The 27605-nt window shown below is 47.2% G+C and overlaps 1 protein-coding gene across 1 annotated transcript in view; it reads left to right on the top strand.

The window, feature by feature from the left end:
- The window catches only part of LOC138473047 (leucine-rich melanocyte differentiation-associated protein-like), a 1341210-nt gene that overhangs the window by 990105 nt on the left and 323500 nt on the right, over positions 1–27605 (top strand). The gene's annotated exons all lie outside the window — the stretch shown is intronic.

Here is a 27605-nt window from a genome sequence, read left to right on the forward strand (position 1 = left end):
ACAAGCTCATAGTGATTTTATTTGCAGAAGCTGTGGAATGTTTTCAGGATCAGTGGCAGCTGCTGAATTTTTTTATTGTAATTGCGTAAATACTTGCCACAAATATGCAAGAGTGACCGCGCATAGCGAGGGAGCCCAAAGCAACCAAAGGGGTTTTTGCGGGGGAGCTCCCCCCAAGAGAACATATTTGAATAATCGATTAAAATGGTGCATTATACAGCACACACTATGTGAACATTGGGTAAAAAGCCAGACAGTTTGCAATCAGTTTGTAGGGTTCACACAATGCACAAGAGAATTTCCCAATGCGTCTGCATGATGCTTTTCCCCACAGTATATGCCAGTATAAAACACATTTCCACACTAGTTATGCCCATAAATTTCCATGCTGGCTGCACATATATATATGCCAGTGTTCACATATAAAACATATTCCTATTTACTTTGACTGTAATGATACAATAAGAAAACATGTCCAAGCTGGCTCTTGCAATATATGCAAGTACCTGCACGTAATAACATACTCCTGATGGCTTTGCCATTAAAAATGCAGTGCCGCAATAAGAACACATTTCGATCATCTAATAACACTTAACATGTTTGCTTTATCATAGATGTCCGGTATAACATGTCTCAGTATTTACTTACTTATATACAGGAGGAACAATGCTCTTTTGATCACCAAAGAACGTGCAATAGATAAGAAATCAGATTTGATGGGAAGCAGTGAGCTTCTTACAATGGGGTGCATTTGAGGAACATTCTGGCCAGGTTGTGGAGGGGAGTAAATGGAAGAGTCACCGATTGACAATACATAACTGGAGATACATAGATTAAGGACAACTAACATTGGACATTTTTAAGTGCAGGTAGGCGGTACGGCCAGCTGTGCTCAGAACGTGACCATGATGGGTGTAGTGCTAGAATGGGGGCAGAGGAAGTGAGAGGCAGAGGCATGTTAGTGGCAAGGGAAAAATATTTGCTAGCAGGCAGATGAGAGAGGTAGGATAAGAGGGTAACTCAGAAGCGAGGAGGTAGCCTTTAGTTTGGTTTTGAACAAATCTGTGTGGACTGTTTCTCAGATTTCCAGGGGAAGAGAATTCCATGCAAGTGGAGCAAGAAAAGAGAAAGAGCGGAAGCGAGAGGAAGCACAGGGAGGGTGAGGAGCCACAAGAGTCATCGAGGAGGCACAGCAGAGATTACGAGAAGGCTTATAGAGTTGGATAGAGGAGGATGGAGCGGTCCCTTACTGTGGATAGATTTGTGAACCAGGAGAAGACATTTAAATCTGGCCCTGTTTTGCATCATCATCATCATCCATCCATCTAGCCTGGTGACGGTACGAGGAAGTAGGTGTGAAGTGAGGGAGTTCGGAGAGTCCTGGTAGTGAAGATAATTATCTTTTCGAGAGGACAGAAAGCATAGTTGGGGAGACCACATAGGAGGCTCGCACAATAGTCCAGTTTAGAGAACACCAGAGTGGTTAAGAGATGCCTGGCAGTATTGAAAGGAAGGTGGTACCTGATTTTCCTAATATTTAGCAAGTTCAGGTGAGCTCCTGTTCCAGTTCCAGAGATGAAAGTAGAGAGGGCTGAGAAAGGTCATAGATGACACACAGGTTTCTTGCTAAAGAACAGCAGAGGAGAGTGTCAGGTGGCAACTAGATAGGCAGGAGAAGAGATGAGGGCTTTTGGCAAGGAAGAAGAGTACCTCTGTTTTGGTAGAGTTTAACATTAGTGAGTGCAAATCCATCCAATATTTAATGGCGAAAGAGAAAGTTTGACATTTGGATGAAGAGATCAAAGGAGAGTTCCAAAGAAGATTTGGGCGTTGTCCGCGAAGAGTTGGTACGAGAACCCAAAGCAGGAGGTTAGTGCCTCAAGAACAGAAGTGTAGAGTGTAAAGAGGAGCTGACCCAAGACAGATCACGTGGAACTGGTACACCAACAGTTAGAGGAGTTGAGAGGTGGTGTTGCTCCAGGAGACAAAGAATTGGCGAGGTGCAAGGTAGGATTCCATCCAGGCAAGGGCTTGATTGTGAATTCCAAGAAGAAAGAGTATTAATGAGCTAAGAGTGATTGACAGTGTCAAAGGCAGCAGACAGGTCAAGGAGAATTAGGATAGAGGATAGGCTTGAGTGCTTAGCAGAGGCGATGAAGTTGGACTCATTAATGAGAGCGGTTTCCTTGGAGTGACAGGAGCAGAAACCTGTTTGTAGGGGGTCTCGAAGGTTGTAGATGTCTAAGAAATTGCTAAGACGGTAGAACAAACCCCTTTTGAGCACTTTAGAGTAGTACGGAAGGAGAGACACAGGGCAAAAGTTAGCTGGTAGGTTCAGGTCTGCCCCTTGCTTTTTTATGAGAGGGATGACCATGGCTGTTTTGAAAACAGAGGGAAAGCAAGCAAAGCCGAAGGTCAAGTTGAAGAGTTCAGCGAGGTGAGAGGGCACTATAAGGGCAATAGGCTTGACTAGCCGAGGACCAAGAGGGTCTGCTGGGGCACAAGAGGCGTTAGCCTTCATCAATAGGTATAGCGCTTAGTCAGTATTAGTGTGTCTAAAGTGGGAGATGGAGGCAGAGGATGATGGTAGAGTAGGTGGAGTGTAAAAGGTAGAAGGAGGGAGTAAGGAAGGTCAGGAGAGAGTCTCTAATTTTGCAAATCTCTGCAGCGAAATATTCAGCTAGGCCATTAGCTGTGAGAGTGGAGTTGATAGTCGTAGACTTAGAGGAGTGAGTTTGGGGTGCCATGTAGCCGGCGAGGATGTTTGGAATGAGAGCGAATGGGGGTTAGGTAGAATTCCCTTTTAGCTCTATCAAGAGTGGACTTGAGAGAGTTCAGGGCAGAGAGGTAGAGTTGCAGGTCCTCATGCGAGTGGGTACACCTCCATTTGCGCAGCAGCCTACACATGTCTATGTGGAGAGAGCGTATGAATGGGGTGACCCATGGTTGAGGATGCTGAGATTTAGGGGTGAAAGTAAACAATGGGAAGTGAGAGGAGGATTAGTCATATAGTAGGGATCAGAAACTGGAGAAAGCAGTGTTGGTGGAGGAGGTATCAGGTGTGAAGGAGGAGAGTGAGAACTGTAGGTCGTAGGGAAAGGGGGAATGGCAGAAGGTTTACATTTCCTTTTTGTAATAGGTAAAGTAAAAGGGGAAGAAAGGTCAGAGGGTGGAAAGGAGATGGTGGTGGAAACAATTGAGTGATCATATATAGATGGTGTGACAGTAGTATTTGTGGCTGAGAGAGATGTGGAGATGAGTAAGGGATCCAAAGAATTACCCCCTGTGTGGGTAGGTAGGTTATGGATAGAGTGGAGAGTGTGGTTACTTAGAACAGACTGAGGTTCAGATTTCTGAGAAGTGGTTGGAGAGGGAAGGTTAAAGTCACCCAAGAGAATTAGGTGATGTTTAGTGGAAAGAGAATCAAGGAGTTGCCCAAGATCATCAAAGAATGATCCAGTGGGACCAGGAGGGAGATAGATGGAGATGGGTGAGGCAGAGCAATAGTAGAGATGGTGAATTCAAAAGAGGTCGGAGAGGACAAAGCATTGGAGATTTGTGAGGTATTGAGGCGGGAAGAGAGTAGATGTCGGCGCCTCCACCTCTGCCAGTGAGTCGAGGAGAGTGAACGGAGGATAGTTTGGATTCATGTAGGGCTGTCAGAGTGGCAGTGGCAGATGGAGAAATCCTGGTTTTAGTGATAGCAAGAAGGTCTAGGGGAGGAGAGCTGGAGTGAAAGTAGCCAGTGATAAAGGAAGATTTTTTGCATGCAGTCTGAACATTTCGGAGTGCAATGTTCAGTTGATGACGTAAGGAAGAGTAGAGGAAGTCTGAGAGGAAGAGAGGCGAGGTGGGTAGGTAGTGGAGGAGGTATAGTTAGCTCATCTGCTTTTTTGTTGGAAGGAGGTGGAAGAGAAATGGAGTAGTGGGAGTTTCGTGTTGTGTGTTTTATAATAGGGATAGGAAAGGAGGAAGTTGTAGCATGATTGGAGAAAGCGTAGGGAGAGGTGAGGCGGAGCAGGAGTGAACTCATTATAGGTTAGTAGTACGGAGTGGAGAGACAGTACAGTAATTGGGAAGCTTTGGGTACTCACAGGTACAACAGGGAGAAAGATAAAAGCAAAGGCTCATAGGCTAAGAGATAAAGAGACTGGTAAAGGGCGAGTCTTCACCCTTCACTGTTCCACCCTTACTGGGACGCCCCTGGCTGGACGCATCATGGAAGTTCAGAAGGAATGACACACACTCTTGTCACCTGATTGTCTAGTCCATCAGTGGATGGTCTCTCTGATATTGTCCCTGCTGTTGCTGGGATGAGGTTATTTCTTCCTGTTTGTTGTTGTCAGAGGAGCCTCTTGTGGATTTCGGCTGGAGATGGGGCTGGTCCAAGATGGCCACATGAAGTGATGCCACGGATCCAAGAAGGCCACAGGAAGTGATGTCACAGATCCAAGATGGTTGCTGGAAGTGATGTCAGTGAACAATACAAGATGGCCACTGGCAGTTTAGTTGCAGACGGAAAGTGAAGCCAAAAACCAGAAGAAATGACTCGCGCTCTTGTCACCTGATCTCCACTGCCAATATCCCACTCACCCAAATCAGTGTGCTAGGCCGGCACAGACACAACACAAAGAAAATGCTCATTCACTTTCTCATTCACTCGCTCATTAACACACACACATATACATATGCATTTCTACAGCTACCTTCAGCCTCAGCCTGGATGCTCCTGCCGAGACGCCGCCTCCCTTGACGATGGCCCTCCGGCTCATAAGAAAATGTGTGCAGGAGCTGGAGTGCCACTTTGTCAGCTCCACATTCAGTCTGAATGTGCAGGGGGGGGCTGGAGCACCCCATCGCCCATGTAAGCATGCAGTTCCCCAGCCTGCATCCCCAATGGGCCATGGTAGGCTGGGGGAGAAACCCCCCCCCGCATTGCATGGTCCATTGGACATGCACGCTGGGAACATAAGCTGTTACTTATACTCGAAGCCTCGTTAACAATGGAATTGTAGCACTCACGTATACCGTAAAAGATCAACTTTCACGTGAGAAGCTAAAGTCATTGAAAGCCATTGTTGATCTATTTAAAGAATGTTGCTGTACAAAGGAGTGGTCACGTGTCCCTAATTAAGAAGAGGGAACACTCTCTAAACCATTACTGAATACCTAATCTTGACAATATCAGAGTTATAAGTTACAAAGAGTGAAAACGACATCAAAAGGAGATACTGTGTGCCTAATTTTAATTCCCAAAGGAAGTCAGAACTTCATCCTTTGCTGTTACACAGGAATATAATTCTTTGTTGAACTTTAAACCTTAATATCTACTTTAAAAAGAGGTTGCGTGTGCCCAATTGTGTTTTCACTTGAAAGACTGAATCCTATGCTGTATCCAGAAGTGACATTCTTTCCATTTATAAGGAGTAAAGAGTCAGTATTGAAGAGACAAATAAGCATTACACAAGCCAAGAGGCACCCCCTTTTCAAAGTGAAACCATTCTTGCCAAGAGTTAAAGATCCGTCCAACCACCTTATGAAGTTATCACTCAAGTGGCCTAAGATACAAGTGTCATTGTTACCTGAAGCTGAAAGAGTGGCACCAAGGCTTCTGGATTACTTGGGCAAATAACTGGCAGAAAGTTTTGCGTAAAAGCTGGGGAGGCGAGCTAATTGCTTGTGAAGAATATTCACAAGTATAATACAACCTGCGGTGCTAAAGACTGCTGAAGCGAGAAAGAACGGAGTCTTATGGGCAGAAGCAGGTTGTTCTTGTGGCAGTCAGACAGATGATAGAGGCAGGGAGGCTGCCCCTTTTGAGAAAGTCATTAAAAGCAAGGGTGCTTTGCCTACCGGAAGAGGTTGGGGTGTCTTGTTAAAATCTGCCAAACAATTTGAAAGTACTGAGCAGTGTTAGTAGTACTTGAACTGTGGTGGTATACTAAGTTGTCAGCAGTGGCCACATTGAAATGGTATGAAGTAGTAACCTGGGTGGGACAAAGGTGACTGTTCTCATAGTACCAACAGTAGAAGTGTGGTTGTTGAAAATAGAAGCAGCAGCACGGAGAAAGCATCCTGACAAATTTATCAATGTAAAGTTGTAACTAAAGAAGTCCTCTAGAATTGTGTATTATTGACATTGTAGCATATTACACTTTCTTTTGAACCTTGACAAATTATCTTGAAGAAGAGACACTCTATTATAACCAGAATTTCCACTGGTGCTATTTCTTTTCTGGAAGTTGGAAGGGGATCGTTTCATCCACGAACAAAGAGATTGTTACCAGTGGAGTTTTGTTTGATGAACTTTTTCTTTGACTTATTGAGAGCTGGTTCAAAACCTGTGTTTTCCTTTGTTGAATATTTTGGATTAACTTTGAATCCTGGGGAAGAGATCTTGCCCAGGCTAGAAGTGATCCATTCAGACATTGTATTATTATTGTTTATTATTTTGTGTTGCCATATATGTTCTTGTATGTTTGTTGTTTAGTGTGAGTGGCAATTTACCATGATAGAGAATGTTGCTTTAGTTTTTAGACTAGGCAGGGAATTCCTCAATACAGTAGGGCAAGCAAGGGTTTCTCATATTTTCTTTAATAAAAATGTCATACTTTGAGAAATCTACAAGCAGTTGTCCGCCCACATTACTGACCCCTCACATAACATTCCATGTCCAATTTGTATCCTGTTTCACATACCTGTGGTCAAACACTAGATTCCCTAATGCTCTCTCCCTCCTAACCCCAACCCCCTTGAACTCTCCCAACTTTGTAATAAAACAAAAGCACCTGTGCCCAAGGATCCCCTTGTCTAGTCAGGATCACTTGCCTGGGATGAGCCACTGTGAGAAACCTGAAGGTGTCTCCTGTACTAATCCCCAGAGATCTGTCATCCAGGTGGCTAGGACACGGCCATTACTATTGGATCCATTTCTTGGGGGTGGACCAATGTGGGAGGATCACTTGGATGGGTTTTTTTTGGGGGGTGGAAGTGGGACACCGATGGGTGAGACGCGGTATCCCCTTCCTTATAACACCTTTTCCCCATCCTACCTAGTGAGTTACGTAGAAACTCTAAACCTTTCCCCCACCCCCTTTCTGACAACAACACTTTCTTACACCATGAAAGACAACAGACTAACACCAGAGCCGTTTCCCTGACATGTCCCAATACAAGGGTCAGGCAGAGTCAGGCAATTGACAATAACTACACACACCTGACAGGCCTTTCAATTCCCCACAGGGATAAAAGGCAGAGCATGAGAGCACAAATTGAGCAAGGCAAAACGCAAGAGGAGGCAGCTATTCCAGGACGGCAGTTCAAAAGGACGAGAAAGGCATTGAGAACCGAAAGGACGACAAGGAGGGAAGTGCCTTTGCTCTTTTTGACCCAGACCCGCAAACCATCCCTGAAAGGAATGATAACACCAGACACTACAGCTAGCGTGTAGCCTAATAGATGTCAATGGTGCACAGGGCCTTCCCACACTGATAACCAAGACGGGAGAGATGCTTGTTACCCTGGTACCGTCCATGAGTCCAGAATCCAGAGAAGTCAAGCGGTTCATCACAGGATCGGAGGGAGAACCGATAGTAAACTGAACTTCGTTGAGTGAAACAGCAACATGATATGAAAGAACGTATGACCAAAGAACTTGGTTGTTACTGAACTTGTAAAGCATAAGGAAAGACCAGCTGCAGAGTGGACTGGCACCACATGGGCACTCATTTGAAAGACACTGACTGAGTCCCCCTGTTGTGGAAACTACTGATACCAGAGGGTCCTAGGAGACCCCGACGTAGGAGGTCAAAGTGGTCATACAAGGATCGAGTAAAAAGCTCTTGTTCAATCGAAAGTCTTTGACACGCTGAGGAAACAAAGTGAACATTGGTTACTGGGGCAAATGTGAATAGAAGTATGTGAAGCCTCACTGGGGGCTGAGACCCGGACTTAGGTAAGAATAGAACCTAAGGGGTCTAGTGAACTGTGGCAAGTGTGAACCCGACAAAGGGATGCTGAAAGAAAGCTAGAAGAAGGGGACCCCGTTTTTCTGATGAGAGGATCGAATCATGAACTGTGTTAGAATGGCTATGTGAACCTGACGGAGGGATACCAAGGGAAAAGCTAAGGAAGTGAATCCCGCCATTGTAATAACGCAAATTAAACTGTGTATCTGGCAAATGTGAAACCGGCTGAGGGATGCCTACAAGTTGGGTTGAAGTATAATAACCCTCTGAACATTGTGTTGACAAGAGTGAACCTGGTTGAGAGATGTCCACAGTGAAAGGTTGCATAAAAAGACACTGAGACTTGTGAAACTACAAATGAAAATACTTTGAGTAAAAGGCTGTAGTGAACCTGATGGAGGGAGGCTTACATTCAAAAAGGATTGGAGCCCGTTTGGGGGGAACAAGGGGTGAAGAGTCATCACCCAACGTAAAAGGAACTTTTGTTTTTTTATGGTTGACACATAAGGCCCTCAGAGGCAAGAGACTTTGCATGAAAGAGACTTGGCCACCGAAGGTCCTGATATCTCTGAAATGAACTGTAACCTCGTGCTGGAGAAGCCCAGTTGTGTATGGTGCTCGGAAGTCCCACCTTATCCCGTGCTAGAAAACGTGGGGAAGGGAGACCCCAGCTATATCACCTTGTGAGCACTTCTTTCTTTTCGGGTGCACATTATCCCACACTATTTTGTAACTGAGCGGTAAGGATCGGCAATAGGTTTTATAGGGATTTTTCTCACCCATTCATACAGTTTAATAAACACCCTTGAACTGTGATCACTTGTGTCTGTCTTTACTATTGCCACCATGAGTTCCTTACACCACCCAAGCCACCCGCCCCCCACTCGCCGGCATGCTCGCGATAAAAGCCACGTCACATAATACCAATTAGACAGATAATCAAAAGAGCTCATCCCCCCCAACCAGATTGCTTATGTTCCCACACCTGCGGATCCATAGTACTCCGGGATCTGCACCCTTTCTGCACCCTATTCCAGACCAGTTGCCTAGTCGTATCAAAAGTATGACCCTCTTTCGACACCACTTCAAGAGGAATTACAGTGTGTGCAGCCTTTAGGAGTCTTCATCTTCCATCCTGAACATCCTGACGTGTCGCTGGGGCCCGGTTCTTTGCCTGGACCCCTCTCAGGGTTCTCCATCTTGAACAGCCGACACCCTTCTTCCAGGGTATTAACGGTGTGTGCCTGATTGTTCCTCTCAATTGTAGGACAATGGGGAATGTCCAAAGGTATCGTAATCTATCTTTCCTTAAACAATCCGTTATCAGCTTGAGGTGCATCCTCTTCTGCAGTGTGGCATTGGCGATGTCCTGGAACAACTGTGTTTTCGAGCCTCTGTAGTGTATTTGACCTTTAGCCCTACCTTCACATAGCATCTTATCCTGTAGCACAAAGGAATGTGGTTTGAAGAGAATGTCCCACAGTCTCTGGTTTGGTGCGTTGACCTGCGAGGGCTGGCTCTGTGGGCTCTGTCCAACACTAGCCTCTCAGGAGTATCTTCCAGGCACAGTAAAGTGAAGAGCTCTCTCAGCAGGTCCTCCAACTGCTCTACTTCGGCCCCCTCTTGGAGGAATTTATGCCTGATGTTGCCACTTCTTGACCTATTTTCTAGGGCTTCGCATTTATTGTCCAGGGCTGCCACCTTCTATTGGAGCTCCTCAGTGATGGCAGAGGTCTTGGGGGCCTATGTTGCAACATCTGCGAGAGATTGCTCAACCTTGTGTACTCTGTCCCCCAGCGAGTCCACTTCTTTACAGAGCCCTGCCATGCTTTTAACAACCCCTACTTTGAGGTCTGACATCTCCCTAGCTAAATTGTCCTGCAGGTCTCTCATACAGGCCTTCAGATCCACTTTGGTAATGGCCACCGGTGTCCCCTCTCCTTTAGTGTCTGTTTGCTCTACTCAGGGACAAGACATATCTGTGGCTCACCTCTGGCTACTCTTCTTACGTACTTCTCAATGCCTCCTTTCTGGTGCTTGTGTGGGGTTCTGCTCGCCTTTTTCATATGGATATAGTTGGGTCCTGCGCTAGGCTGAACGTTATGACTCTCGGTTAGACTTGGATCTTGTACTTCGCAATATTAGCTCACCCCTATGCAGAGGTGATTCTTCAATGCTTCTCTTGTTTCTGCCCAATGTCCAGCTTTGGTACTATCTTGTCGCTGGTGCCACAATGCAGGTCTTATTTCATGTAACTACTATGGGCCATAGTCATATCAACCCTTATTTCCCCCTAGCCATAACTCCACTTTTAACGCTGCGGCCACTTCTGAATGCCTGTGCAGAGATCGGAATCTCAGTCTCTCGATCTGAGATGACCAAATCCTATTCATGGTTAATGCCTTGTGCGAGTATGGTTCAGTAGAGTATTTGCCTTATTGGTTCGCTCCCAGACCCGATAAAGGCTGCCATTCGCCGATCCCGCTCCGGGACCCAGCTCTTGGACGTCGCTCTCGGCCACTCCACCTCAGGCACAGCTGTGTCTACGACCGCACCTCTCTCTTTCTCAGCACTTGCCTGATTGGCGACAATGCTGGCTCGGCATAGGACGCCTGCCCACCCTTCACAGCCCCCTCTTTGTGCTTTCACTCCACTACATAGCCTTGCCTGCCTTCACTTCTGGCTTCACAAGTTGCGAACGTAGGTCTTCCACACGGACTTCTTTCATGGTTGCCTGTATTTCACATGCAGCTCCCATCGCTACACACACGGTCTGCACACTGATATCCTCCAGGGGCATTGACCAAATCTTCAGTTGGCATTGTTGAATGCTCAGGTGTTCATGAGCTTTGAAGTTTGGGAGCCTCCTGCAGGAGCTTCAAGAGGCAACGACCAACCGTCCACCATCTTGGCTCCTCAATCGCTTTAACAGAATGTGAGCAAATATGTTCCTGGAAATACCTAGCAATGATGATAATTGATATTAACGTGTGTCTGTTCACTCGTTCTTGTAGATGGCAGTCTAGATACTTCATGTCCACGTGTCTGCATTTTTCCCTGACGTTACCATCAGTTTCAGTCATTCAAACAATATTGACGCCCAAACATTTGAAGATTTTAAAACAAAATTGCTCAGTTCGTTTGGACCAGGAGCCTGCAAAAAGCTAGTTTGTACTCTTAACTTCTAGTTGCAAAATGTGTCCAACATAAGGCTGTTGACATGTTTTATGTCATTGCCAAATTTTTAAAACTATACATAGCCTGGACATATTACCCTCCGATTCCATCTCTGACATTATATTTATTTGAGTCGAATTCAAAGCTTGATTTCTGTTTATTACGGACCAAAAACCCTAACTATTGTTTTTCTTTTTCATATCCACCATTTCTAGCCATTGATTTGTCACTCTTGTTTTTTATAACTCTTAAACCAGCATTATGTGTGTGTTTTATCTCTTTTAATTCCTTTAAAAGTCATTAAATTATATATTTGCTTTCATGCACAGAGCACCTTGTTGTTGTCCTTTGTTGCGGCCCTATTGGCTACTTCCCCAACTAGTCTATATAAAGGGAAATCATAATTGTAGGATTTTTTTCTCTATTACCATAGTTATTTGCCATCAGATTACCCAAATGTTGTCATATTTGCAGCACCTTGCAGCATCTGTTTTACAAAATACTCCCCATCTCGTTTCTCTGCCTCCTCGCCCATTAAGCTTTCACCCAACCTTTTCTTTGCAAACACATCCTGCTCACCATTATCCACACTTTGCACCCAAATTGTTAATGAACTTGCAACCGTCACGTATGCACATCTCTACACCTTATTCAACCTATTCATTTTAAATGGTATCTTGCCAGTCTGATATCAAACAGACACAATTATACCTCTACTAAGGAAACCAACTGTTGAACCCAATGACTCCTTATTCTACAGGCCTGTCTCTCTTCTTCCATACCACTTTGAGAAAGTTGTTTTTTTTAACTGCATAGTCAACTACCTCAAGGTACATTCACTTGCTGATCTCCACTGTCCCCCAATCTGGTGTTTGCTCTACACCCGCCACCTGTCTTATCCAAAACCACCACTCTCACCTCCTCAATTCTCATCCTTATAGACCTTTCTGCCACCTTAGCCCACCACTTCAAACTCTTTCCCTCCTTGGCTTCAAAAACACTCTACTCTACAGGGTATCTTCATAGATCTGACTGCTTCTTCTCCATCTCATGGGACCCCTGAACCTCCCTACAGACACCCATCCCAGTGGATGTATCCATGGACCAGTCTTAGGCCCACTCCTAGTCACCCTATATACCTCCTCCCTCAGCAAACTAATTACCCCCTTGGTTTTAACTATCAAATCTTCACTTACAATTTTTCTCCTTTCTCACTTCCACCCCTACAATCTTCAAACGCATAACCAACTGCCTAACTGCCATCCACCACTGGATGACTCTACACTGTCTCATGGTAAAGTCTTCATAGAATAAAGTGATCTTTCTCACTACCTCGAACGCCGTCCAAATTCTCCAATCTCCTATTTCTCTACCTCACGACCCCCTCACTCATGGCTCTCAAACTTGGGGTTCTCTTTGACAGTGACCTGAAACACTTTCAGTTAATCATGGCCACTGCCACCACAGCCAGACTCAACCTCCTAAACATGAGAAAAATCTGCCCACCCCACATCCACTACTCACTCTACGCTTGTATACAGCAAATGGACTGTTGAGAGAGCCTACTTCTTGGTGTAACCATCTACTCTCGTGTTCCCTTCAACAAAGTGCTCAACTTTGCAACACACATCCTTTTCAACCTACCCAGGTCCTCCCCCCACCGCTATCTACCCTCACCACACTGGATTCCTCTCCATACAACATCACCCTCTCTATACATTCATAATACTAGTCTAAAAATACATCCATGGTCTTGCCAACCACTCCCAAGCCGAATGCATTTGACAGTATTCTCATTCTCAAACACTCTGCTCCTCATCACTTCATGATTTGGCAATCCCCCACTCCCCTGCCTTTGCTTCTTTTCAATACTTGCCCCACTCCATTGGAATGCAATCCCTCTGACCAGCAAAGCCATATCTTAAGTAGAACTACTCAAAACAGGGGCCAGAGTCCACCTCCCAATAATCCAAGGAACCTCTCGAGTCCCCCATCCTCTTATCCAAAATAACCCCCAAACACCCTCTCTGGCATCCTGCCTTCAGCATTACTGTCCGCCATGTGTAAAGACTGGATCAGGGTATCAATGTTAAAAATGTTGTAATGTAGTCCTGTCCCTGATGTGCTTTCCTACCCATTTACCACCTGGTATTGCTAATTCAATCCAACAATGCCCTTTTGTAAAGGCACTAGGACTGCCCCTCTCTCTCTGTTATTGTTTGAAATGAAACCTTGTTCATATACAAATACATATTTGCAGGCTGTTTGACAGCAGTGAAAGAAATACGTAGAGCAGGCTCTTTTCTATTATTCCTTGATGAGAGATTTTATGCAAAGCCTGCTCCGTGAGTTTCCACCAGTTGCACTGCCTGCTATAGCCTGGGAGTTGTAGGTGATTCTCGTCAGGTTTTAAGTCGCCCCTTTCAAGCCTTTGTATTCTGCAAACCTGACATACATGACATGGAAGTCAGCATTTCAGATCGCTGTAACATCTGCATTCAGAGTGATTGAGATCCAGACCATATCAGTATCTCATGCATACTTGAACTTTTACCCAGATAAAGTCACTCTAAGGACGCACCAGAAGCTTCTTCGCAGAATATTTAAAGTAGGAAGTGTGCTAGTCTCTTTTCATCAAATCACCAACTTCTGAAAGTAAATGCTGAGTGTCCCACCACAAATAACCACACCGGAGACTGGAAGAAGTTCCAAGGGTGTTTATTTAAAATTACAAGTGGTTGGTCTACTCCAAGAGCTTCATGGGTAGGTCTCAGGGCTAAGTGGTTTCTTGGGGAATTTGGCGCTATGGCCATCCTGCTCTGCTTATTTCCTGCTGGTTTACCCCCTCCCTAACCCAAGCGTCCTTTATAGGGATGTTCATCAACGGGGACACCCATCTGTCTGTTCTGACTAATACTATCAGGGTTTTCGTAAAGCTTTGGCTGTCTCCCTAAGGATCTTCTAACTATTCCAAACCTAGTCCCGCTTAGTGTTTTAGGGATGGTTCCTTCTTCCACGCTGTTCCACCGACTCGTTCACACACTTTCTCACCTGACCCTCTCTACCCTGGCTCCTTAGAGTTGCTCCTCCCAACATACTACTGTTTTGGCAAAAAAACTGTCGGACAAAAACACAATGAAAAAATAAAAAAACGGCTGTTGTAATAACGTCATGCCGTCTTTATCACCTCCACCCTTAGATATTATCACTCTCCTTACCTCTCTACTTCCAAATACTCCTGCCCCAACTACCACGCTACTACTGCCTCTGCTACTACTTTGTTCCCTCCTCCTTACCACTACTCCATCTTCTACTCCCACTCTACCATTACCACTCCTACTCTTGCTACCTCTCACATTACTATCACTCCCACTACTATTGCTATCGCTCTCTAACCCTCACTACCGACCACTGCTACCAACTACCACTTCCTACTACCAGTCCACTTCTCCCACAGCTACCACTACCTCTGCTACCACTACTCCCAACTACTACTATCTTCCGCGACCCCTACCTCCTACTCTGCCACTATTCCACACACTCCTGTTACACTCACTCACAAACACTCCATAGGCTCCCTCTCTCCAATCTGCACTGCTTTTGTTTTTGACTCATCTGGTCTCTCGGATATCCTCTGCCAACTCCGGTCCTCACACAACTAACTCACATCGCACACTCACCAGGCTTCCTTTAATATAGACTAGTCCCCTCCCCCGATTGGCTAACTCACCCTGGCCAATAATCTATCTTCCTTGAGAGGATGTGACTGGGGAAGGCTAAGGGGAGGTCTTGAAAGGGATGTGTGCTTCCCCCTTTCCATGCAGTCTTGGAAAAGAGACTGACATCGTTAGCAGGGGACTGGTTGCCCCTCATGTGGCCCTTCGTTATTATTGTAATCCCCAGTGGAATAGTTACTGGTCTGTTGGAGCTGTGCTGGAGTTGTGAAGTATGCTGCATCCCGTCGCGTTGGGCTTCTGCCCCCTCTGGCATCTAGGAACGGTGGAGTCATGCTCCTCGCATCCTACGGCGTTGTGCAGACCGTCGCCCTGCAGTCCCAGCTTTCGGCTTCTCTTTCAAGGCCTCGTCCTTCTGCTCTCTGCTGCAACTGTCGCTCCACCACACCACCAGTTAAGAGGGGTCGGGAGGGGGCCTGCCCTCGCCCGGGCACCTTAGAAGGGAGTTGGGATGAAGGCTCCCTCCCTCCTCTGACAAGGCCTTGTCACAAGGCACTTTGCATGCCTTGGATTTAAAGTGATGTTGAAGATATTACATTGATAGGGCGAAGGACTTCAGGAAGACTTTGCAGTTGTTTATGGCTTACAGTTCTGCTATCAGAGGCCAAGCTGAAGAGAAAGCTGCCTTTACTAGATGGATAGTGGACCATATAAAGCATTGTTCTAATGGGTCACATAAACAGTTACGGCATTCCACTTGCGATAAAGCGGCTATGACTGCTTTTCTAGCTAAAACCCCACTAAGAATCATCTGCAGGGCAGCTAATCGGAAGTGCCTGAAGGTTTTCTGCAAGCTTTACTGTTTGGATAACTATGTCAGATCGGATACTGTGGTGCACCAATTAGTACTGAAGAAACCCTTTCAAGACATGCCAGGCTCTGGATCGGCTTCCCAGGTACATACTGCTCGCTACTCTGTGCATATTCACTAAGCATCTGAAACGATTAAGGATTCCTTGCTGGAGAAATTAGTTACTTAATTGTGGGTATAGTTTTATAGCATTGCTTCCTTTTATAGATTTGTGTGCGACCCACTTAGCCTCCCCAGATGTTGACATTATTGTTGATCTCCTTTGCTTCTAATCTGAGGTGTGATCTGATGGGGCTGGAGTTAGTGTGTGAGTAGGACCGAAGGCTCTTACGTTAGAAGAAGCCCTATCGGCCTTTGGAAAAAGACCTGACTGTAGGACTGACACATAATGATGCAGACATATGTCTTGCTGTAGGAAAATATTTATTTCTATCCTGAAGATACCCACAATGACTTCGGGTATAGACAATAAGATTGTGAATCTATAAAACGTACCAATGCTGGAGAAAGATGCCTACATGTAACTACATTTGATTTAATCATCTTTGTAAATATTGCAATCCTGTTCCTAAATAGCGTTCCTTCAGACAACTGGGTTATCATTCCCACTCTCTGTTTATCTGGAGTGTGATATAGCAAAGCGTGAAGAAGGAACTCGTCTATAGGGAGACAGTGGATATGTTTAAGGAGCACCTTGGGAAGTTCTTTATGCATGCACCAGGGTTGCATGTGATTTAATCGAATGAAAACACAACTAATACCAAAATAACAAATGTATTGTTTGCTGTTTTTGGGCGGTTCCCTCCCACAAAGCCCCTAGTTTTATTGTAATACATTTTCTCCACCCCCAAAACCACTATTCCCACTCTCAAACCCATTTTTTGTAATAACTAATTTCTTTTTCGTTGTTTATGGGCAGTTCCCTCCCACAAAGCCACCCGTTTTTTTGTAATACGTTTTCTCCACCCCCAAAACCACTATTCCCACTCCCAAACCGATTTTTTGTTTTTTCCAAAATTAGTTATTTTGGTATTAATAGTTTTTTCATTCGTTGAAATTTCATTTGTTGTTTTCTAGTTGATATAATCACTGCATACCTGCAACAGACTTAAAAATGGATATGATTGTTATAGTATATTGTTTTTTGATGCTATGTTCAGTCATTTATACTAAGCACAGCACCATTGTAGTGGTATTATAGCGCTGAACCTTTTCCAAATATTTGCCGATTGTGCCTCCACCAGGTGTTAACCACACCGTGATCTGTGGGGGTAATTAAAACGGGGAATAATTGAGAGGGAAAGCATCAGCTGTAGTAGGAAAGAGACAAAACATACACACCGATGTAAGGTGATTAAAAATAGTGGACGCAGGCTAGTGGTCACATGGATGCATGCGTAGTCAAGAGAAGAGTGAAAGTTTCTTTGGGGCAGGAGCTTGGCAAGAAAAGGAACAGACACACCCTAGCCTGGCTAGTGGATCAAACACAACAGTAGGAAGACATTGGGCCACATTACAAGTCTGGCGGTAACCCTGCTGGTGCTACCGGGCGGTTGCCGCCGGACTTGCAAGATTTACCGGCACCTGGCTTGCTGGTAACAGAGGATTACAAGCCCAGCGTTCCGGGAAGTCAGGCTCAAGTAAATTGTAAATCCCCATTCCCATAGGATTCAATGGGAATGGGGATCACGGAAGCACCAGCACCGTTAATAACGGTGCCAGAGCTATCGTGTAACTCTGCGAGCGGGTGCCGTTCCGCCTGCCAGTTCTGACCCTGGCGGGCGAGACGGCACCTGCCCGCAGAGTCGTACAGTGCCAGTCCGGTAACAACAGTTCCGGTAGCCTTAACAGCACTGTTGTTACCCGACCGGCACATTCATTATGAGGCCCATTCTTTAAGTTTATTGGTCAGATAGGCAGGTGTGGCAGTAGAGCAATTACAAAATAATATGAACAGTGTGGAGTTTTGACACTTGGACTGTTTCTCAGATGTTTGGGCTGGTACATCCCCTTGATCTGATGAGTGGAACTTTTCGAAGGACTTGGAGAAAGAACTGGTTTTGTTTCTTTCTTCGCACCTCTACTTCGAGCTCCAGGGACCGCAGACTTTTTTCCCTGATTATCATTTTTTTCCCTTTTTTTTTTCTAACCCTTGCTCCTGATCCCTCTTAGGGCAAGGCATGCCTTGCTTTATGTGTTTTCACTATGTAAGTAAACATCGATGCTGTCAGGTGTATTGCTATCCTTGTGACTGCCTTCTTTGAAGCCCGGTTGGAACCATTAGGTTTGTATTGGATTTCCCTTTTCTCCCCCCTTTCTTTTCATTTACTTAGTAGGAGGAGGGATTTCATCTTCGCTTTGTCACTCAGGTGTCTGAGGATTGCCCTCGGACTCACCCCCCTCCTGACATTTGCATCCACATATGTCAAGATTCCCATGATGCACTTCCACCGCAATGCCCATTGCGGGAATGTGAAGCATTGGCACCCTGCAGCTGGCTCGGAGGAGCATCTGTTTTCTTCTTCACGCTTTCACTCAAGTGTTTGAAAGTTCTCTGGGGGTTGCCCTTGGACTCCTCATGCTACCGCCTTCCTGATATTTGCATCCATATTGTGAAGATTCCCACGAGTCACTTCCACTGGTATGCTCCGTTTCTGCATTGGCAGCCTGAAGCTGGATTTCCCCTTGGTACTGTGTCTAGAACCTGCATTGACATGGCGTCCGATTGGACCATGTGGACAGCTCCACTGCATGCTCCTTGATTCAGCAGTTCTCTCTTTTATTTAATCGTTAATTGATTGTATTTATTTATTGGGTATTTATAATGCACCTATTCAGAAAATTCAGAACGTGCAAGTATAAACAGGAAGTGCAGGGGAGTGGGGAGAAGGGGGGGGGGGAGTGCCGGTCAGAGCAGAATGCGCTAGGGCTAAGGAGGGAAACGAAGTGCAGGCCAGAGTGGAGAGGGTGCAAGTGCTGGGGGTGAGAGGAGGATGTGGGAAGAGAGCCCCTGGGCTAGGTGAATGCTAAGGGGAGGCCAGGTGGGCAAGTGCCAGGGGAATGCAGAAGTGCAAGGGAGAGAAGGTCCACAACCAAGTGCTAGGACAGGGCTACAAGCCCTCAAGGTGGTGCAGACCCAGCCAGGCTAGTGCAAGGGGATGGAACCTGGGAGGGCAGGTGCAAGTTAGGGTAGGGTGGGGGATCAGGGGAGACTGAAGTGCTCGGGTAGACTGGGTGAGGAGGGGCTCCCTGTATGAATCAGAAGGAACTAGGCAGACAGTCACAATGTGGCAGAAGGGGGACGTTAGCAGGGGAGGTAGAGAAGGAAGGAACCAGAGAAAATGAAGCTCTTGAGAAGCTTCCGGAACTTAAGGAGATCCAGCTCAAGTCAGAAAGAGGTAGGGGGGGTCATTCCAGAGGGAGACTCCTGTGAAAGAGAGAGATCTACCACCCCCCTCTTCTCTGATTGGAAAAGCATCAGATCTGCAGAGAATTGGAACTGGAAGACGGAAGGGTTCTAGCAGGGAGGTATCTATGGAGTTGGAGTTGGATGTAGTGTGGTCCCAGGCCACAGAAAGCATTGTGGAGGATGCAGAGGGTCTTGAACTTGATTCTTGCAGCAACTGGAGATTTTAAGGCTGAGAGATGTGGTAACTGGGCTTGAAGCCACGGATAAGTCTTGCAGTCCTATTCTGTATTAGTTGAAGGGGGCGAAGGGAGGAATTGGGCAGATTGAAAAAGAGGCTGGTGCAGTAGTCGAGCCTGGAGAGGATCAGAGTTCTGGAGACATTGAGTTTCTGGGGGAAGGTGGGGAGAGGGAGAATGCCTCCGAGGAGGTGCAACTGAAAGTGGTCCTTCTTGGCAAGGTATGTGATGTGAGGACGGAAGGAGAGAGAGAAGCCGAAGATGACACCAATATTTTGTGCCTCACAGGAGGGTGAGGGGAGGAGGCTCATTGAGGGTAGCCAGAGAGTGGGAGTGAAAGAGGGAGGAGGGGTCCCACTGAGAAGGATCTCTGTCTTACTGGCATTAAGGCAAGGCAGATATTGTTAGCACAACATCATGCCTGAAGGGCAGACAGACAGACAATCAGGAATGAAAGAGGACGAAGAGGAGGGAACCTTGAAGGAGAGCTGTGTGTCACCCGTATAACACTGGAAATTGGCAGAGAAGGCAGAGATCAAATGAGCTAGAGGGGCAAGGTAGATGTTGACGAGCCACAGCGAGAGGATAGAGCCCTGAGGGACACTGTAGGTGCAGAGTGTGATGGAGAAGAGAAAAGGGCCCAGTTGAACCTGGGAAGGTCGGTCACAGAGGAATGAGGTCAACCAGTCCAGTGCCAGGTCTGTGACACCATAGGTATCGCAGAGCTGATTCAGAAGGGTTGCATGATTGACCTTATCAAAGGCAGAGGAAAGGTCAAGAAGGATGTGAACGTATGGAGAGTTGGAATTAAGATTAGAGAGCAAGTCTTCATGGGTGTTCAGGAGTGCAGTTTCTGTGCCTCTGGCTGCTCTGAAGCCAGACTGGTGGCCGTGGAGACAACCAACAGATTCAGTCTGGTGGATAAGCTGGGAGATGGCCATCTTCTTCACGAATTTGCCCAGGAAGGGGGTAATGGAGATAGGGTGGTAGTTAGCCAGACAGAAGGGGTAGGCACAAGGCTTTTTGAGAAGAGGATGCACAAGGGAATGCTTGAGGAGTAGAGGGAAGGAGCCTGTGGCATGGGAGTGATTGCAGAAATCAGCCACGGTTTGAGTTAAGGGAGGCAATGTTGTCCTTTATAGTTCTGGAGGAGTCATGGTGATGAGCGAGAAAGCGGGGAGTAGGAGGGAAGGGCAAAGGGGGGCCAAGGGAGGCCTGAGAGCAGGTGAGGGAGAACGAAGTTGTGTAGAGGAGAGTGAGGACAGATGGCCTGGGTTTTAGTAATGAAGTGAGAGGCCAGCGCAATGTAGAGTGTCAGAGAAGGCAGAGGAGAAATGGAGACTGCAGTAGCATTGGTGAGCTCCTTGCAGATTTTGAACAGTTGAGCCATGTTGTTAGTAGCCCCAGAGATGGGGGCTTAGATATAGGCCGCCTTCTTCGACCAGATGGAAAGTCTGTATTGTCTTTGGAGCAGGTGGCCAGCCAATCTGTCAGAGGATGTGCTCGAAGCCTACCCCTTCCGCTCAGCAGCTCGGCACTTGCGTTTCAGACAGACTAGGTCGGAGACATACCAGGTGTTGTGCTTGGAGGCAGGCTTCATGCAGATCCTCATGTCAGGAGCAAACATGTCCAGAGTGTTGGAGATGGAGAGTTGAAGTTTAGTAAGAGGTGTTTCAGTGTGAGAGTGGGGGGATGGAGTGGGAGACAAAATGAAGCTGGCGCCAAAAGCAGCAACTGACACTCGCTTCAATGGTCGAATGATGGAGAAGGAGACTGGCAGTGCGGGTGGGGGCTTTGCAAGGGGACCCAAGAGGTCCAGGTGAGAGAACAGGAGAATATCGTCAGACCAGGAGAGAGGTGTTGTGAGAGGGTTGGAGATGGGGATGTCTGCTGAGATGAGAGCATCCAAGGTGTGTCCGGCTGAGTCCGTCTGACCGGGGAGGAAGAATGGAGAGGGCAAGAGAATCACAGAGGTTGCAGAAGAGTTCAGATACCGCATCAGGGGAGTCAAGGGGAATATTGAAGTCTCTGAGGAGGAGAAGCTTGGTGGTGGAGGCAAGGATAGAGGAGGCGAGGTCAGAGTGCTCTGAGAGGAAGAGGGAGACTGGGCCAGGGGGCCTCTAGATGGTGGAAAGAGTTAGTGAGAGGATAGGAGAGACACCAGGCCGGCAGACAAGGCATTTGAGGGTGGAGTGGGACTAAATGGCATAATAGGAGCAGGGACTCATCCAGGGAAGATCAGGGCCCCTCCACTCCTGGACCAGTTAGGCCTGGGTTTAAGGAGGATCTTGTAGCTCTCTGTGAGGAGTGTGTCAAAACTTGTGACAGAGCTGGCCAAGAACCACGTCTCGATGAGAGCGAGGACCTCAAGGTTGAGGTCCTCAAGGAGGTGTCAGATATCGGAGCGAGAGTTAAGGTTAGCTAAGGGGAGCTGGTTACCACTTTTGAAGGTCTTCCGAGGAGGGGATAAGGAATGTGGTACACCCGTCGGTGGTGGCAGAGGGGGCAGGGGGGAAGCACAAGGAGGAGGGGCAGGAGAAGGAGGAAGTTGATGAGAGACGTAAGACGCCTATCAAGGAGGAGGAGGTTGGGCTGAGAGCCACGGACCATTACAGTGCCATTCAGGTAGACATTAATGATGGTCCTAGAGAATGGGAAATATGCCAAGAGTACTTTCCAATGGGTTCTGCCATTAAGCAAGAGAAAGGGGAGAGCACTGAGGCTATATGGGGAATCCAAAGGTCCGGAGAGGGAACGACAAAGAGAATCTCAGTGACAGTCTGTCTGGAAGAAGCATTGACATAGGTGTCAGCGATGGCCAAGCCTGGACTGGAAACCAGGAGATCTTTCTTGAATATTTTCCTTCCAGACTTGGAAAAAGAAATAGGATAGGTGATAGAGTAACAGTCAGAAAAGATAGAGAAGATTGAAAGCACCAGGGAGAGAGGGAGGGAGAGAGAAGGAGAAGAAGAAGACGACTGCAGTGCGTAACTTCAACACAATGGCAATGCAACCATCTAGATTCAAGTGTCCTGGATAGAAGGAAAAAACCTAAGTTCAAAACACAGTAGATGATGCAAAAAACCCAATTTAAACTATCTTGGATAGAGGGGAAACCCCTGGCTGTCAAGTGCAGCAGAATGCAAAAACAACTAGATGTGAGTTTCCTGGCTAGAGGGAAAAAGCCTAGGTTTCAACAACACCAGACAAGCAAAAACACCCAGAATTGGGCTTCCTGGATAGGGCCTAAGTGCCTGATATGGACAATGTACAATTGTGGGTGATGTGCAGCAAGCTACAAGCATTTTGGTAAAAGGAGTAATAAGAGAGGTTGGACAGTTTAATTGGTAGCAGTAATGGCTGTTCCCGCTACCCACACCTTGCTTACCTTGTCAGTTGCTGCTGGTTGATGGCTGCACTGCAGGCTCAACCGGCGAACACTGGCAAACACAATCTGGAGCTGCTGCTGCAGGAGCTGTACTTTGCCTTGGGGCCCTTAGCTGCAGGGGGCTGCAGGGCTGTGGGGCTTCCATAGGTGGTTGTACTAATGAGGAGGTCAGCAGCCAATGGTGGGCGGGGTGGACTATGTGGCAGGAAAAAGGACAATCAAGGAAGCAGCCAGAGGAGGTTGAGACAAGCGATAGGAGCACTGAAAAAGAAGAAAAACAGGCAGATAGAAATTAACTTAAAGGTGGTGGGGACACAGGGAGAAGGGGTCACCACTCAGCTGCACTCCGGAGCAAGATTGGAGTGCAGGGGAGGCTGCTCATTGAAAACACTCATAGTAGCGAGGTTGCAGCCAATGAAGGGCGGGGAGAGGGCTATGGGGCGGGAAAAAGGACAAACAAGGGAGAGGCAGAGGAGGGGGATGCAAGCGCTAGGAGCACTGAAAAAAAAGAAAAACCGACAAGGAAGAAATTAACTAAAAGAGGGTCAAGGGTCACCACTCACCTGCACTCCGGAGCAAGAATGGGCAAAGCCTTTGGGACATTGGTATTAGTAAGCTTGTTGGAGTTGATCATGCGTGTTTCTTGTTTCTATCTCAGACCTTCATGCTTTACGCCTTCAGCTAACTGTGGGATCAAAGCACTTCTACTTGTACCTCTACAGGCTGTGTGTAAGTGTATGTTTCGCTTGAGAAGATTTCGGTATCATTATAGCATGAATGCATCTTTATGCATTGCTAATTGAAAAGGCTTTGGCTGGAATGTTGGGCCTGTTTTAAATAAGACCTGATCACCAAGTACTTTGTATTTGGGCAGAGCAGAGAATGAGGCCACAAATAGTACAACAAACTACATATACGGTCCCGGGTAATAATCAGGAGAGCAGAAACTTTGGCCCAACTTATTTTGAGGTTTAAAAGAGCTGCAGCTGCACCTGTGGGTACCCGTTTCTGAGTCTCATTGGGGAGCTTTTGAAGAAGAGGCTCTATAACTGAATGTTGCCAAGGGCGAGGCAGGGCTGAGAGATTCAAGGATGTGGGTAGTGGAATGGGGTCCTCTGTCTTCCCTGAAAGGCAGGGCCGGTTTTACACCAGATTGCACCCCAGGTGGGAAGCATTGTTGGCGCCCCCACCCGCCCCCAAATGACAACATAAATTGGGTGCAGATTAGCACAGACCCTCTCACTGTAGTGCTTTGGGGTGTGATTCAGGATGGCCTATGGCTAGGAATAATAAACGAATTACACCTGCAGAACCTTCCCTGCAAAATCTTTCCACCTTACAATGCATTAATTACCAACATAAATATGTTATTCATTCTCTTGAACACCAGTTATAAAAAGAGGCATGTTATTATGACTGCAATTCTATAGTTCTCTATAAAAATGTCTCCTGCACCAACTACGAGTACGCTTAGTAAGATGTAGAGAGGTAAAAGGTATGGGGAAATCGTATTGCTTGGCAACACTCTTATACAAGCGTCATCGCGGGTGTTTTGATGGGGGCAGTGCACATTAATTTACAAAACTAAGGCTCCTGAGTTCTCTGTTAAGTGGGTGCACACTGCGAGCCTACTTCTGAAAAGAGGTTCTATACCACCGATAGGCCCGCATTTTCAAACATGATAAAGGAGGATTTCTGTGCTATGAAGGAAGGCGCTTTAATGCATACATACTTACACACATGCTTCCAAGCACTGCATCGCTAACTAGTTGCCGAAACATGGGTTTCAGTCCAATATGCCTCACGCTGCATTTAGTGGTCGTCTTCCTATCCTGCTGTCCAGCCAGTGCACTTTCGACCCTTGCTTCTATTTCCAACCGCCAACCTCCCTGCCACTACTTGATGTCCAAGCGCATAGTTGCCATGTGAGCCAGTAAGAACCATTCCTGGCTTTTCTCGTTGCATGCTTCGATTTGTAGTTTTGTGTTTCCCCTGCTAAGTATGGACCTACAAATTCCAGTATGCAAAGGAAAAAGCAAGAACAGGCTCATGTTATCGGGCATGATGTGGGATCACTTGACAGCTATGCAGGTGTTCATCAAAAGTCATGCACCCGGCACGTTTTGCAACAAGTTCTTCATATTATGCCCAGTCGTGTGCTTTTAAATGCTCCTCAAGTAGCAGATATGTTGCCACGTGTGGGTTTCTGGGTAAACTAAAGCATATGTGTGCCCTATATTTTTAAGAAGACCATCCCTTATTTCTGAGAACACCCCAAGGTGCTCACAGTAGTGAAACGTTTCGCAACTGGTTATTTTTGTAAGTCCTATCAGTTTGAATCCTGGTTCTTGAGGTTTTCAATTCCCGTTATGCATGCATGGTAGAACATAATCTAGAAGGCACAGAGATCTGAGTTAAGCGCCAAGAGATGAGTGACTGGGCAGATTCAGCCTTACGGGTACCGGGTGAGATGTTCTGCTCCCCAGACACACGTGTGGTCTGGTGCGCCTCCTCGAGCTTCCCCACTGCATTTAACTCCTCTGCCACAGGGGTCTAAAGGGTCAGCATATGCGCCTGAGTTTCGAAGTGCATATAACACACTTGTGTTTGAGTGTTCATGTGTGTGTGAGCAATGCCAGTCTTTGCATCATGCCGTGCATGTTTTAAATGTCCAAATTAACTCACAGGATTAAAAGCACTGCAGTGCTTTTGATCGAGCAAGTTCGTTTTGACCATAGGCTCCCATTCAGACCTCGTTATGTTCTTATGGAAGTGAGCGATCAAGTGAGGGATCATGCTGGGTACAAGCAACCAAATCTTACCTAATCAATAAACACCATATGTCAATGGCACAGGGGCAGCTCCTCCCTCACTGGAGCCGCTTGGCCTCCTCCCGAGACCGGCCCTGCTGCCTGGACCTTCTGCTCCTGTGCTTGGGCAGTTGGGCATTGATGTGCCCGAAAATAGATGGCGATTATTAATCTCTAAAATGTAACTTTAGAGTGTCCGGTTACGGTCCCTGCTGCTGAACAGAGGCCAGCCAGCCCAAAACTCAATCACCCCTCTCCTGACTGCAGAGCATGCGCTGAGGGGGAGGTGCTTGCGGGCAGCCCTGGCCAGGCCTGGGATCTGTGATGACAAGCAACAAATGTTGCTTTTTAGGATCATAAAATACCGTGGGGGGGGGAGTTAGGGGATTATTGCAGATGATTCCCAGGTGCACTTCTGGCCTGGCTATGCTGGACAGCAACAGCAGCAGGTATCATGCATTGCAGTCAGTGCTCTCAGACTGAGTTTGAGGAGTAGCACTTTCTTTTTTTGAACATAGATATAGTTACGTTACTGCTGGTAACGTACGTAGTGTACTTAATGAAATGATGCAGCAGCAGCATCATGACGGCAGTCAGCCGTGTTCAATCCTCTTGGGGGACTCAGGCTGCTAGCGGCAGCGCCCCCTAGAGGCTGGCACGTCAGGCAGCCACGGGGACTCAGGCTGCTAGCGGCAGCGCCCTCTAGAGGCTGGCACGTCAGGCAGCCACGGGGACTCAGGCTGCTAGCGGCAGCACCCCCTAGAGGCTGGCACATCAGGCAGCTGCCTGCATGGCCTGATGCAAAGACCGGCCCTGCTGAAAGGATGCTCACGTGGAGCGTAGTGGGGTCCAGGGGTGTTGCTAGCTCTGGAAAAGATCTGGGGCTAAGGTAATGCCGGGACTGGCGGGACTCGGGGGCTAGCTGGCTTTTTGATTGTAGTCCCTAAGCGTCTATCCAGGGCTACAACCACAAGACCTGGGGCTATAGAACCTAGCCCCCCCCATAGCAACGCCTCTAGTGGGGTCTAAGGAGGCCTGCTGTCCAAGGTTTCCTCCAATCAGAGGACAGCCGTGTCTAGCCGGCCGTGAATGAGCAAGCAGGGCTTCAGCCCACGGCACGCCGTGGGATGCGAGTTCCGGAGTACAGTGGAAGCTTGCTCTCAGAGCCGAGGCTGCTGTGTTGCACAACAGCTTGATTTTCTCCAAAGACAGATTGAGAGCTGACCTTGTCTAACTGCACTGATCTAACCCACACGGTATCACTGCGCATTGAAGGCTCAGTCTAACACATACCAGAACCGTCTTTTTTACTGTAATAATATCCAGGCAAGTGGCTCGCATCCCAGCTTCCAAGGATACCCCCCCCCCTCCTGCTCCAGCCACTCACCCACCCAACACGGCGCGCCCAATTCATGCAGTTCCACCATGGTGTCATGCTTTGTGATGCCCTCGCTATTGACAAGGAGTTTGCCGCAGAACAAGTAAAATACAGCTCTTACAGCAAGTGGCCCAGCAACCCAAATATGTGCCTATATTGTAAGTTAAACAGTAATAACAAGAGTGAGTAATAATAAATAAGTGTGCTCTTCAATAGACTGAGCTTGGCGCCCGCCAACCACCCTCACCCCCCTCCCCCGCCACCCCATCCTTGTGGATCAGCCTCCTGCTTTACGTCAATGGGCGATTCCAGCTCTGCTCATCAGTGGGTTCTGAGGCAACGGGAGGTTCATGGAATAAACAGCCTGGCCAGATGCGGCCTCAGAGGGATAGGGAGCCTTGAGAGAATGGGCCCCCAAGCAGACCGCCCGCACTCAGCCCCGGTGATCCCCTATCTGGCCTGCTGCTGCTAGCCATCGCTTGCCCTGGGTAACAGCCAATGGTGGGTGTGGAATTGCCATTCCCAGTTCCATGAGCCTCTTCTCCTTGCTTCCCTTCGCTGTTCTAGAGAAGGCTCTCATGTGAGTGGAACTGTACAAATATTTAAAATGGAGAGTTTGCGCTGATGTTATCTCACTTTTCCCTTGGACCATGCAGGTTACATGTAAACATCTTCAAATGACCTCTGATTCTTCC

This window comes from Ambystoma mexicanum, chromosome 8 (assembly GCF_040938575.1).
Source record: "Ambystoma mexicanum isolate Mex_15411 chromosome 8, UKY_AmexF1_1, whole genome shotgun sequence".
Lineage (NCBI taxonomy): Eukaryota > Metazoa > Chordata > Amphibia > Caudata > Ambystomatidae > Ambystoma > Ambystoma mexicanum.